Source organism: Cydia splendana, chromosome Z (genome assembly GCF_910591565.1).
Source record: "Cydia splendana chromosome Z, ilCydSple1.2, whole genome shotgun sequence".
In the NCBI taxonomy this organism is placed as follows: Eukaryota; Metazoa; Arthropoda; class Insecta; order Lepidoptera; family Tortricidae; genus Cydia; species Cydia splendana.
The window spans coordinates 31,083,644-31,098,182 of record NC_085987.1 but is presented as its reverse complement, the minus strand read 5'-3'; the positions used below and the strand labels follow the sequence as shown (position 1 = coordinate 31,098,182).

The window sequence follows — 14,539 nt, the reverse complement described above, 5'->3', positions numbered from 1 at the left end:
ACCGTTATTCATAAACGACTTACAGGCCTCAAATAGCTATTATTTGTTTGGCCTTATCTGTCACTTTTGACCTTCGTGTGCTTAAGGGATAAATTATAAAACATAAATTAATCAATAGAGGCATGTTCAGTTTATGAATAAAGATATTATAATATACGCTGCATGCTAATTTGTTTATAAATGCATTCAAATACCTCGTTTTCTGTGATATTTGAGGGAACGCCTAACAAGATAATTTTGGGTCTCCTTTTGGTGGTTTCTTCCAATTTTAATCCCTATTTTGGAAGCTGCTGGGATGCTTTTAACTTTTCTAGGTCGTCCTCGCGGTCGGTATTTATAATAACGCCTCCGTTCTTCGTTCGTCCGCGAACATGTAGTTTAAGGGCTTCTGGTTTTATCACGTCCTGTACAAGTTTTTTGGTGTCCTCGCTAGATTCGTCCTTCTCTGTAGGGTAAATTATAATAGAGTTGGTCTTGATAGGTAAGTACTATAGATGAGTTGTTACCTGTTCTAAAGTGTTTACTTACTTACATATGTAGGGTATCTGTTTCTTTTAACTTTTTTTGTATTGAATCGAAAAATATGCGTATTTCAATACAGGATTTCATCTCTAGGCTAGGACTATAACTTGAAAGTACAAAGTATATATTTAATACAAACAAAAATTCGGATAAAGTATGTAATACACAATCTGATTCTGACGACATTGAATCAATAGACAAAGAAACCCATTATTAAATAATATGGAATAACGATATGGCTGTACATACACCGCCCATAGATTTCATTCTAGCTTTTATTTAACGCCACCAACCGCGTGACACCATCTGGAGACCGCGGTATGAGCAATATACGGCTATAAAATTATAATAGGGTATTATACTGTATTTAAAATAAATTATTCTACACCATGCATTAAATAAAGCACCAGATAATTATTAGAAAAACACAGATATATGTGGTATTATCTATGAAAAGGGACCTTATTGTCGATGGCGCTTACGACACTAACATCGATGAGCACAAAACGTAGTAGTTTAAAATTGGAGATTCTGGCCCAGTTTAGTTATTTTGATTTCCAATTTAGCAATTAAGTTTCTTTGATTACTGGAACATTCAATGTTGCTGTCTATCCAATGCGGAGGTCAATTTATGTTATGTGACGCTGATGAACTTATCAGTCATTGGGTTTAAAGGTCCCTTTGTAGTTTTTTATAAATAACTCGTAAACGGTGACCTGTAGCAAAAATGTTCTGATACATAAGTAATCTGCGTAAAATTGTCTACATTAAATATTCTATACACTTTTTCGCTAGGATCAGTATTTAAAAAAATATTTAAGGTAAAAAGTTAAATATGATCAATTGTTAATATTTTTTGTAAATAACTCGTAAACGGTGGCCTGTACCAAAAAATGTTCTGATACATAAGTAATCTACTTAAAATCTACTCACACCAGAGGATGCTGAAGACCGGACGCTTAGCTAAAACGCTAGGTTGAAGGAGAAGAAGATTGATCCTAGCGAAAAAGTGTATAGAATATTTAAGGCGCTCTTATACTCGAGTTTTACGTTTTCAAGGGGGTGAAGCAGACGAGTGATAGAACGGGCAGGCGGGCGCCCCGCGCGGCGCACCGCACCATTCCCGCGCAGCACGTCTACGTCCTTATTCTGACGACATCGGTATTCTGAATCGTCAGTTCCGGGATTTTTAGTTCGGCAATTAATATTGAAAAAGATTTATTAGTAAATTCGAATTTTGACGAGTACTTAATTAAATTAAAAACCGGATAAGCGCGAGTCGGACTCGCCCACTGAGCCCACCGAGGGTTCCGTACTTTTTAGTATTTGTTGTTATAGCGGCAACAGAAATACATCATCTGTGAAAATTTCAACTGTCTAGCTATCACGGTTCGTGAGATACAGCCTGCTGACAGACGGACGGACGAACGGACGGACAGCGGAGTCTTACTAATAGGGTTCCGTTTTACCCTTTGGGTAGGGAACCCTAAAAATGGTAGGTAAGACGGTGAGGTCGGTGAGTGTACCTAAATAATTATTAATTATATGTATACATATACAATATGAGTGTATACTTGACTGATCATGTTTTTGTAAAAATCGATTTCGACTGGCCAAACATATTAACCGGGCAACCGGGTTTTTTAACCTAATTAGACCCCGCTGAATCCGAAATTGCCGTTTGATTGATCGAATTCTTGACTGGAAGTGAGATAGTTGATATTAAAGGTCCCTTTTTTTAGTTTTTCGTAAATAACTCTTAAACTGTGGCGCATAGCAAAAATTTTCTTAAACATAAGTAATCTGCATAAAATTGCCTACAAGAAAGATTCCGTACAATTGTTCGCTAGGATCAATATTCAAAGAGATATTAAGGCGGGAAAGTTAATTATAATCAATTTTTGAAGGTCTCTTTTTTTAGTTTTTCGTAAATAACTCGTAAACGGTGGCCAATATAAAAAAAATTGTTAAACGTTAATAATCGACACAACATTTTCAATAAAAAAAGATTTAGTACATTTTTAGCAGGGATCAATATTTAAAAAGATAATAAAGAGGAAAAGTTAATTATAATAAATTCTAAGGTTCCTTGTTTTTATTTTTTCGTTAATAATTTGAAAAGTATGACTCATAGCAAAAACAAATTTTACACAAATAATAAACATAAAATTTCCTACAAGAAACATAAGAATAAGAATAATAATGGATGTCTCAAACCATTAATGAGAACGTCATGCGCGCCTACTATGGGGCTACAGAGGGGGGAACCAACTTATGCGCGTACCGTGTCCGAATGCTTCCACTGTTTCAGGCCCTCGAACCGACCATCGACGTGACTGCGCAACGACTATCGGATCAGGTGCGAGTCATCCAGCGGCAAAAGCGGTTGGATGACTCGACACTTGATCGGCTTCGCCTGGAGGCTCTCTCTGCTCGCGCAGCTTCTACCTCGGCGCGGGATCCGCCCGCCACGTCGCCGGATCCGGTGCCGGCACCCGACCAGGCACCGGGGGCGCCGCGGGTAGATCTCAGTGCCGACGAGGAGGAGTTCGCGCAGAGTGTGGGTAGTACAGCCAATGAGCAACTGAGGAGGACTCTGGACGAGGCGATTACGCGGTACCGCTCCACACCCGATACTAGGCCACGATTACCACGTTTGCCTATGAATAGACACAATCTAGCGCTAATGGGAGCCCTAAACGCTTTACTAGAGCCATATTTGCGGACTAGTAAAGATTTAGATGATACGCACGCGATCATGTATTGCGGAGCCATCGCGGCGTGCCGTGTTGCACGAGTCAAGTTTCCGGACTCTGAACGTGCACCTAGGACCGCCGGAGGTGCCCCCGCATGGCAAATACGGATCGAGCGACGTATCAGCTCTTTTAGGACTCTTATCGCAAAGCTGATCTGCTTCAGGGGGGGCAACAATCGCCCCCGAGTAATGCGCTTTGTAAACCAGGCATTCGTGGGGACGGATATCAGGCCCCGCGACTACATGGCCAACGTTACGGAGCGCATCGACTTTCTAAAGCAGAAAGTCTATGCATGGGCAAACCGTATTCGCCGCTACAGAGAGCGTGTGGACCGATTCTAGCAGAATCGTCTTTTCCAGAGTGACCAAAGGAAGATGTACCGAAAGTGGGAGGAAACCAACCTTCGTGCATCCGACTCGCGGCCACCGGATGCTACTGTCATGAATGACTTCTGGCGTAGCATCTGGTCGGTGCCTGTCGGACACACCGAGGGGAGTTGGATGAGTGTTGTCGAGCGTGAGTGCGAGTCCATTGAACCTATGGGGGCAGTCACCATCAGCCCCGATGACGTAAGTTGTGCCATCCGCACGGCCCAGAACTGGAAAAGTCCTGGGCCGGATGGATTGCACAACTTCTGGCTAAAATGGTTCCGATGCTCGCACTCCTACTTAGCAGCACAATTTCAACAAGCCCTCGAACTTGGTTCTCTCCCACCTTCCTTAACAACTGGTGTCACCTTCCTGCTCTATAAGTCCGGTAGTACCACGGAAGCGAAGAACTACAGACCCATCACATGCTTGCCTACACTCTACAAGCTCCTTACATCCATTTTGAGAGCAAAAATCAACGCGCACATTGTCGCAAACAATATTTTGGCCTCTGCTCAAAATGGATGTAGGGTTGGGTCCCGTGGTACTAAAGAGCTCCTCCTTATAGACATGACCATCTGCCAACAAATCCGGCGGACCAAGGGGGCCCTCTCAGCCGCTTGGATTGACTACAAGAAGGCCTATGATTCGGTGCCTCATTCATGGCTGGGGAGGGTCTTAGAGCTGTACAAAGTTGATGCAGCTTTGAGAGCCTTCCTAAGCCGGTGTGCCCCATACACGCGCTTAGGAAGGCTCGCAGTGGACCACAGTCCTTCGTCAACCAGGAGGCGGGGATGACCGACCTGGCCCACAGGATTTTATAAGGATTGAGCGAGGAATATTTCAGGGCGACAGTCTGAGTCCGCTATGGTTCTGCCTAGCTCTGAATCCCCTCAGCACCTTGCTGAAGGATTTGGGACTAGGTTGCCGGCTTCGGAGAGAGGGTGAAGTTATTTCTCACCTTCTGTACATGGATGACCTCAAATTATTTGCACCAAATACCCAAGGCTTGTTGGAGCTACTGAAAACCACCGAAGTCTTCAGTAGTGCCATCAACATGGAGTTTGGTGTCGATAAATGTGCGGTTATGCATGTACAGCGGGGGAAGGTTGTAAATTCAACAAATTTACAACTTTCTGAGACAATGTCTTTCAGGCTCCAATTTCACCACGGTGACAGGTGCGACAATTGTAAAACATCACTGTTGCTGACGTCACAGGCATCCATGGGCTACGTTTACCGCTTACCATCGGGCGGGCCGTATTCCTGTTTGCCACCATCATTGTTTTATTTAAAAAAACTTTATTATATCGGAAAAAAACAGATATTTCTCTTGCTAAGTTTATGACAATTGTCACAAAAACACTACAATTGTCACGAAATTCCGACATATAACTCATTACCTGTCAAGAATTACCTACAATTCTTCTAAATCTTGACAATTGTCAGAAACTTCGCAAAAGAAATATCTGTTTTTTTTCCGATATAATAAAGTTTTTTTTAATAAAACAATGATGGTGGCAAACAGGAATACGGCCCGCCCGATGGTAAGTGGTAACCGTAGCCCATGGATGCCTGTGACGTCAGCAACAGTGATTTTACAATTGTCGCACCTGTCACCGTGGTGAAATTGGGGCCTGGTCTATCTCTGAATCAGAGACCTATAAATACCTTGGTATGTCACTGTCGTTGGGTATTGAGGACGAGGGTATTAGACGGTCGGTGAAGGAGCGCTTTTTCAGTCGGCTCACAAAAGTCCTTAACAGTCTTTTGTCAGGAGGCAACAAAGTGCGCGCCTTCAACGCCTGGGTAATGCCTCTTCTCACATACTCCTTTGGCATACTAAGGTGGACTCAGACCGAGCTGGACGCCCTGGATCGGAGGGTCCGGTCACTGCTCACCACACATCGCATGCTACACCCACGCTCGTCAGTTATGAGATTGTACATCCCACGGAAGTGTGGAGGCCGAGGCTTCCTAAACGCCAAGGATCTCCACAACCGCGAGGTATACAATCTCAGGAATTATTTCCTTAACAACGAGTGTGGGATGCATCGTGATGTGGTGGCAGTAGACAGGAACCTCACGCCGCTCTCCTTGGCAAACGAGAACTGGCGCAAACCTGTGGTACTAAGTACTGCGGATCGCAAGGCGGCATGGGAGAGTAAGGCGCTACACGGGCGGTTCTACAAGGCCATCACGGGACCCGATGTGGACCTGCTCGCGTCGGTGAACTGGTTACGATTCGGGGACCTCTTCGGAGAAACCGAGGGTTTTGCCTGTGCAATTGCGGACGAAGTGATGATGACGAACAACTATCGGAAATATATCCTGAAGGACGGTACGGTCGACATTTGTCGGGCATGCCGCCGTCCCGGAGAGTCACTCAGGCATATCATTTCCGGTTGTTCTCATCTTGCTAACGGTGAGTACTTGCACAGACATAATCTCGTAGCCAGGATTATTCACCAGCAACTTGCTCTTCTATACGGCCTTGTGGACCGCGAAGTACCGTACTACAAGTACTTACCTGCGCCTGTTCTCGAGAATGGTCGTGCCACGCTCTATTGGGATCGATCTATCATCACTGACAGGACTATTGTCGCCAATAAGCCTGACATCGTGCTGATAGACCGATCGCAGCGCCGGGCCGTGCTCGCCGACGTCACCATCCCCCATGATGAGAATCTCGTGAAGGCCGAGAAGGACAAGTCCAGCAAGTACCTAGACTTAGCTCACGAGATTACCGCCATGTGGGATGTTGACTCGACGATCATTGTTCCGATAGTTGTGTCAGCGAACGGTCTCATAGCGAAGAGTCTCGACCAACACCTAGAGAGACTCTCGCTGGGTGGTTGGATCAAGGGTCAGATGCAGAAGGCGGTAATATTGGACACGGCGCGTATAGTACGTCGGTTCCTCACTCTGCGGCCCTGACCACCGGCAGCTTGGGCCAAGCCCCGCTGCCGGCGGCACCCTAGGTTAGGTTTTTTATAATGTGTTTATATGTATTTTTTATTGTTTTGTAAGTGTTTTTATATTTTACTTTTATATTCATATTATAACAAACCTAACTTAAGACGAAAAATAAATAAAGAGAATAATAAGAATAATATTTATTTGAAATAACCTTGTTGACAATATATATATATATCCTGTGGCCCCACACTAGGCTATGCCTGTGACGTGGCAGCCGAGTTTTCAATTTGTAAGCAAAAGGTTAAGAAGAAACTAATCTTATAAACTAATAATTAAGGAAATTATGAAATTCAAAGAATGAAAAAAATGGTGCGTGTGTATGTGTGTGTGTGTTTGCGTGTGTGTGTGCGAGTGTGTGTAAGGCGTAAGGCTACAGAGATGGTTATCATGTGAGGGATTAGGTGATGACCTTCAACAGCATCTCAGTTCGAATATAGTTAAGATCTTTCAACCAATTCTTAATTATAAGTTTTGCTTCAACAGGAGACTTTTCAGATATGTTGCATGCCTTTACTACTGAATTGTAAATATACGGATGCAGGAAGTTAGGAAAACGCCTCGCGAATGTGGTTTTTACGATGGGCGTAGGAATTCTAAAGACTCGATTACGGATTATGGTAATATATTCTTCAGAGTTTATAGTTTTTTGATGCACGTGAGTTGCAACTCGTAGGATTAATAATTGCCTGACACTAAGAACATCCGCGTCTTTATAAAGGGAAACAGTCGGAAACAACCCGGGTTTCCCGAGCATGATCTTGAGCACAAACCTTTGGGTCCTTTCGAGAGGCAGTAGTGCAGAGCTAGTGGAGCCACCCCACACACCAATGCAGTATGATAGGATGGATTCACAAATCGAAGTGTATACAAGCTTAAGCAACTCCCTCGTAGCAGAATTTCGTAGCAGCTTCATAATGAATACAACCTTTCGGACTCTAGCAGACAACAATTCGATGTGCTTTTTGAAATTAAGATTTTCATCAAGCGTAATGCCCAGGTACTTTACGGTGGTACAATTACTAACCACATCGAAAACTCTACTCGAGTGAATAGCTGGGTCATCCTCTGCACTGCCACAAGAAAGCTTGAGATCTGGTCGCGAGCTGGGGGCAGAAGAGGCCGTTTTATGAAAACATAAGTATTTTGTTTTTGAAATATTAAGTGAAAGCAGGTTGTCAGCGAGCCACTTGGCAATCACAGTCAAACCTGTCTCTGCTACCGCGAAGCAACGAGCCCAGGAGACATCGTGAAACAGCAGAGCAGTGTCGTCTGCGTAGCAGATAATTTCTGCCTGACTGACGGGTAGAGAGATTAAGTCATTGAGGTAGATCAGAAATAGAGTGGGACCGAGGACGCTTCCCTGTGGCACGCCAAAGGTTATCGGGGCTGAATCACTGACTAAAGTGCCGAGTCTTACACACTGCTTCCGGTTTGTAAGGTAGCTTTGGAACCAGTTCCATGCGATACCGCGAATGCCTAACAGTTCAAGCTTCCTTAGCAAAATCGGGATTGAGACAGTGTCAAACGCCTTGGCCAGATCTAGGAAGATTCCCACGCAGGATTCTCCTCTGTCAAGATAGGACGAGACAAGGTTAACCAGTAAGGTGGCGGCTTGTTCAGAAGATCTCTTTTTCCGAAAGCCATATTGTCTTTGAGAGAGTAGGTGTTCTGATTCAAGGAAGTTGATTAGTTGATTATTAATAATCTTTTCCAGTATTTTAGACAGACTGCTGAGAAGAGAAATAGGGCGATAATTCCCGGGGAGGGTCTTGTCACCTCCTTTATGAACGGGAACTACTGCAGCTACTTTCCAGCACTCCGGAAAAGAACCCGATGAAATGCTGAGGTTAAAAATATGTACAAGTGGTTTGACGATATAGTTTTTTAGGATTTTTAAAATACGAGTGTTTAGTTTATCAATGCCGGACGCGCAATCAGGGTTTAAGGACATGATTAATTTTTCTACTTCAGTATCGTCGGTAGGATTTAAGAACATTGATCGAAGAGGGGAGTTTGTTAAGGCTATTTCAGTCGCAAGTGTGGCCTCACTCTTGTTTTTTTCAGAGAGTATAACATTTGCTAGGTTTTTGCCCACTGAGGAGAAGAATTCATTGGTGTGATTTAGGGAGTCAGAAAAATTAGGCTTGATGGTGGCTAGTTCATGGGGTGTATGCCTATCCCGATTTAGGTGAGATATGTCTCTAATAATTCTCCAAAGTTTCCTCGGGTGTTTTTTATTATCCAAAAGTTGTTTCCGGTCATAATCATCCTTGGTTTTTCGTAAAATGCTTATATAAAAATTTCTATATCTAGTATAAGTTATTTTGGCTATTTCATTATGGGGGTGTTTCCTGTGATTGATATGTAGTTTGTCCTTAACTCTAGAGCATTTAATCAAGCCTGGAGTCATCCAGGGTTTTATAATAAATTTTGAATTACTAACTGATCTGCATGAAGAATGTTTTGAAATTAGGTTAGACAATATGGAGTAAAAGGCTTCTGCGGCTTCATTAGCTGATGTTTTACTAGTGACTGTGTGCCAGTTTTCTTCTTTAAGTGCCGCTCCGATGGCTTCAAAATCCTGGCTGATCACAGTTTTGGATGGCTTTGTAATATTAACCTTATTGGGGATTGAGATACCGATCATAACTAGGTCATGGTCTGTAATGTCAGAGACACAGACCACTGACGCAAAATTCCTCACTGACCTTACAAAGAAGTGATCCAAACAGCTATTGTTCCTCGTAGGTTTATCAATTGCAGGCATAAACCCCAGACTAGCCAAAACACATAAATACTCGGATGCATGGGTGTAGAACACTTTTCGCTAGGATCAATATTTAAAAAGACAAAGCATCCGGTAAGTCAATTATAATCAATTTTAAAGTCCCTTTTTAGTTTTTTGTAAATAACTCGTAAACGGTGTCCCATAGCACAATAGGTTTTTATGAATAAATAATCTCCATAAAATTTTCTGCAAAAAACATCTGAACACTTTTCTCTAGGATCCATATTTAAAACGATATTAAAGGAAGAAAGTTAATCACATTCAGTTCACAGGTCGCTTTTTTTTCGTAAATAACTCGTAAACGGTTGCAACGGGGGCAGTTGCAAAAAATATTATACATAAATATTGAACATAAAATTGTCCACAAAAAAGGTTTTGTACACTTTTTCGCTACGATCAATATTTAATGAGGTATTAAAGGGGGTAAGTTAATTATAATCAATTTCCAGGTCCCTATTTTAAGTTTTTCGTAAATGACTCGTAAACGGTGGCCCATAGCAAAATAGGTTCTTAATGTTAACTAACCCCCCTTGGCTAAAAAGTGGCCTCCATATTTAAAATTCATTTGTTTACGTAAGATGTCCGTCTTTGGGTCACGAATTTACATGTGTGTACCAAATTTCAACTTAATTGGTCCAGTACTTTTGAAGAAAATGGGCTGTGACAGACGGACAGACAGACAGACAGTCGCACGAGTGATCCTATAAGGGTTCCGTTTTTTCCTTTTGAGGTACGGGACCCTAAAAACTAAAAAAAGTGACATGTGAATTGATTGTAATGAACTTTCTTCCTTTAATATCGTTTTAAATATTGATCCTAGAGAAAAGTGTTCAGATGTTTTTTGCAGGAAATTTTATGTAGATTATTTATTCATAAAACCTATTTTGCTATGGGACACCGTTTACGAGTTATTTACAAAAAACTAAAAAGGGACTTTAAAATTGATTGTAATTAACTTACCGGCTGCTTTGTCTTTTTAAATATTGATCCTAGCGAAAAGTGTTCTACATGTTTCTTGTAGGAAATTTTATGTTTATTATTTATGTGTGATCAACAGGGTAAAGACCGGTAGTGATCACCGAATCGTAAGAGGCACACTGAATATCAATATTAAACTTGAAAGGTCCAGCCTGATGAAGTCTACGCTCCGACCTACTCGAGCCCATGTTCAAAACCCCGAAAGCTTTCAACTCGAGCTCTCTAACCGCTTTGCTTGCCTAGAGAACTTGGCTTCAGTGGACGAAATCAACGACGGGCTAGTGGAAACTGTCCACACAGTAGGGTCTAAGTTTTTTAGACCCCGCCGTAAAGATAGACCTCAGAAATTGACCGAGCAAACCTTAAACCTCATGGCTGAACGACGCTCGCTACAGTTGCAGTCTCCCGATGACGCGGAGTCATATAGGCAGCTCAATAGACGTATATCTAAGTCCTTGCGACATGATCTGCGTCTCTTTAATACTAACCGTATTAAAGAGACTATTGAGCGAAACCAAGGCTCCAAAGTGTTCGCAAAGGACAAAGCAACGCAAGCAAAGCAAGGGTCTATCGGGCAAAGCCAGCTGACAAAGCTGAAACGGGAAGATGGCAGCATAGCGTCGAGCAAAGCGGAGGTTTTAGGTGAGATCGAGAGGTTCTATGGACAGTTATACACTTCGATCGCAAAGCCCGTTGACAGCTTGGTAGGAGATCCAAGAGCCAAGCTGTCCCGACATTATACCGAAGATATCCCGGACATCAGTCTGTACGAGATTAGGATGGCCCTGGAGCAGCTTAAGAACAACAAGGCGCCGGGCAAAGACGAAATCACTTCAGAGCTTCTGAGAGCGGGTGGAACACCGGTACTTAAAGTCCTCCAGAAGCTCTTTAATTCCGCCTTGTCCGAGGGCATAACGCCTGAAACATGGAATAGAGGCGAGGTGGTGTTGTTCTTCAAAAAAGGTGATAACAACCTATTGAAGAACTACAGACCCATCACGCTTCTGAGCCATGTCTATAAGCTGTTTTCAAGGGTCATCACGAACCGTCTCGAACACAGACTTGATGACTTCCAGCCTCCCGAACAAGCCGGTTTCCGAAAAGGCTATAGTACCATAGACCACATCCATACGCTGCGGCAAGTTATACAGAAGACCGAAGAGTATAACTTGCCATTATGCTTAGCGTTTGTGGACTATGAGAAAGCCTTCGATTCGGTGGAAACATGGGCGGTGCTTGAGTCTCTTCAGCGATGCCATATTGACTATCGGTACATCGAAGTGTTGAAGTGTTTGTATAATAACGCCACCATGTCGGTCCGAGTACAGGAGCAGAGCACGAGGGCGATTCCATTGCAAAGAGGCGTAAGGCAGGGAGACGTTATCTCTCCGAAACTGTTTACTGCCGTAATGGAAGACGCCTTCAAGCTCCTGGAATGGGAAGGACTTGGCATCAACATCAACGGCGAATACATCACTCACCTTCGGTTTGCCGACGATATCGTAGTCATGGCAAAGACGATGGAGGAACTCAGCATGATGCTCGATGACCTCAACCGAGTTTCACAACGGGTGGGCTTGAAAATGAACATGGACAAGACGAAACTTATGTCAAATGCCAATGTTGTGCCCATCCCAGTCTCTGTTGGGAACTCGGTACTCGAAGTTGTTGACTCGTACATCTACCTAGGACAAGTAGTCCAATTAGGTAGGTCCAACTTCGAGAAAGAGGTCAACCGCCGAATCCAACTCGGTTGGGCAGCGTTCGGGAAACTACGTAATGTCTTTTCGTCCGACATACCTCAGTGCCTCAAGACGAAAGTCTTTAATCAATGTGTGTTACCAGTGATGACGTACGGCTCCGAAACGTGGTCTTTCACTACCGGCCTCATCTCAAAACTCAAAGTCGCTCAACGAGCTATGGAGAGGGCTATGCTCGGAGTTTCTCTACGTGATCGAATCAGAAATGAGGAGATCCGTAGACGAACTAAAGTCACCGACATAGCCCACCGGATTAGCAAGCTGAAGTGGCAATGGGCAGGCCACATTGCACGCAGAGAAGATGGCCGATGGGGTCGAAATGTGCTCGAGTAGAGACCACGGACTAGCAAGCGCAGCGTAGGACGTCCACCCACAAGATGGACAGACGATCTTGTTAAGGTCGCCGGAAGACGCTGGATGCGGGTCGCTTCCAACCGGCACGTATGGAGGTCCAAGGGGGAGGCCTATGTTCAGCAGTGGACGTCTTATGGCTGAGATGATGATGATGATGATGATTTATGTGTAAGATTTGGTTTTGCTATGAGTCATACTTTTCAAATTATTAACGAAAAAATAAAAACAAGGAACCTTAGAATTTATTATAATTAACTTTCCCTCTTTATTATCTTTTTAAATATTGATCCCTGCTAAAAATGTACTGAATATTTTTTATTGAAAATTTTGTGTAGATTATTAGTTCATTTTTTTTATATTGGCCACCGTTTACGAGTTATTTACGAAAAACTAAAAAAAGGGACCTTTAATATCACATATCTCACTTCCAGTCAAGAATTCGATCAAGCAACCGGCAAATTCGGATTCAGCGGGGTCTAATTAGGTTAAAAAACCAGGTTGCCAAAAAGTAATATGTTTTGCCAGTAGAAATCGATTTTTACAAAAATGTGACCAGTCTAAATTATTCAATTTGATTAATTTTATAGCCTTTTAAAATATGTTTACACAATTTATCAATCGTGACTGAATTCCGGATTGGTTAGATGGGTGTGTGCCTTTGCTGCCCAACTTGTTATAAAATGACAATATGACGGACGAATGTCTGAAATGTCACCGTATTTAAGAATTATTTTGCTTTTCTTCGTAAGTATGTTGAAAAACATTGTGTGTATAACATATTTGCATATTTATACTGTGATTACCCATTTTATGAAACGTCCGCTAAACTAGCACAGGTCCGACGCTGACAGTGGTCACGGGCGTACTGGCGTGAGGAATAGGCGCAAGGTATTGCCGCGTAGGGTGTAATTTAGTAGGCAAAATGTTGAATTCATCAAATGATGAATGAAAAAATTAACGTATCGATAAAAGGACAAGCAATAATGAAGATTTACTTAAAAGCTATCGACTGAAGTAAGTTTCATATACATTTTCGTCCTAGTACTTCTAACATAAGGAAATAAAGACAGTGTTAGGCATGTTTTCAACTTAAGATTCTATCGAGAAAATAATGAGCCGTCGTGTTTCTGACAAGCAATAACGTAGTTCAAGGACTTATACATACTAGAAAATAATGCATGAAATCCTTGTAAAAGTCTGTAAATATGGTGGTGGTAATCAAAGAAACTTAATTGCTAAATTGGAAATCAAAATAACTAAAATGGGCCAGAATCACCAATTTTAAACTACTACGTTTAGTGCTCATCGATGTTAGTGTCGTAAGCGCCATCGACAATAAGGTCCCTTTTCATAGATAATACCACATATAGGAGTTATTTTTAAACACAAGTTCTATTTAATAAATCGGATAGAGACCGTAAAACGGGGTGAAAAGACACGATTTTCAACTTCAAGGACGATTTTCGCCAATAATCCAAATGATAAAAGTAAAAATTTTGATATAATTTTTAGAGTCTTGGTTAGTTCTTCAATTTTGCATTTGTGAAATAAATTTTTACCTACCCAATTCAGAGAAAATAAAGGAAAACTGCCTGTTTTCTCCATATCCTTAAAACGGGGTCTATAGACACAAAAAAGGGGTGAATAGAAATATTAAGTTTTAGTTGTCATAGGCATCGAATTTGGTCATTATTATGTTGATACTCTATTGGTATTGGCAAATGGTATATAAATATATCTGTTAAACAGCTATTTGACACAAAATTATTTTTTCGTGTCTTTTAACCCCCAAGGCGTGTCATTACACCCCTTTGTTGTATCTACCCCCTATGGCGTAACTATTCACCCCATATGCGTGTCCACTGACCCCTTTATCACGTAAATTTGCTTGTTATAAGTTTTGTGCAAAAAAATGCTTCATTATAGAGATAACTAGTGATATTATTTATTATTTAGGTACTACAGATTTCGACGACCGGTCTGGCCTAGTGGGTAGTGACCCTGCCTATGAAGCCGATGGTCCCGGGTTCGAAT

The 14,539-nt window shown here is 42.2% G+C and overlaps 1 protein-coding gene across 1 annotated transcript in view; it reads left to right on the top strand.

The window, feature by feature from the left end:
• LOC134804759 (carnitine O-palmitoyltransferase 1, liver isoform) overlaps positions 1 to 14,539 on the top strand; it is a 37,638-nt gene that overhangs the window by 8,262 nt on the left and 14,837 nt on the right. The window lies entirely within an intron of this gene.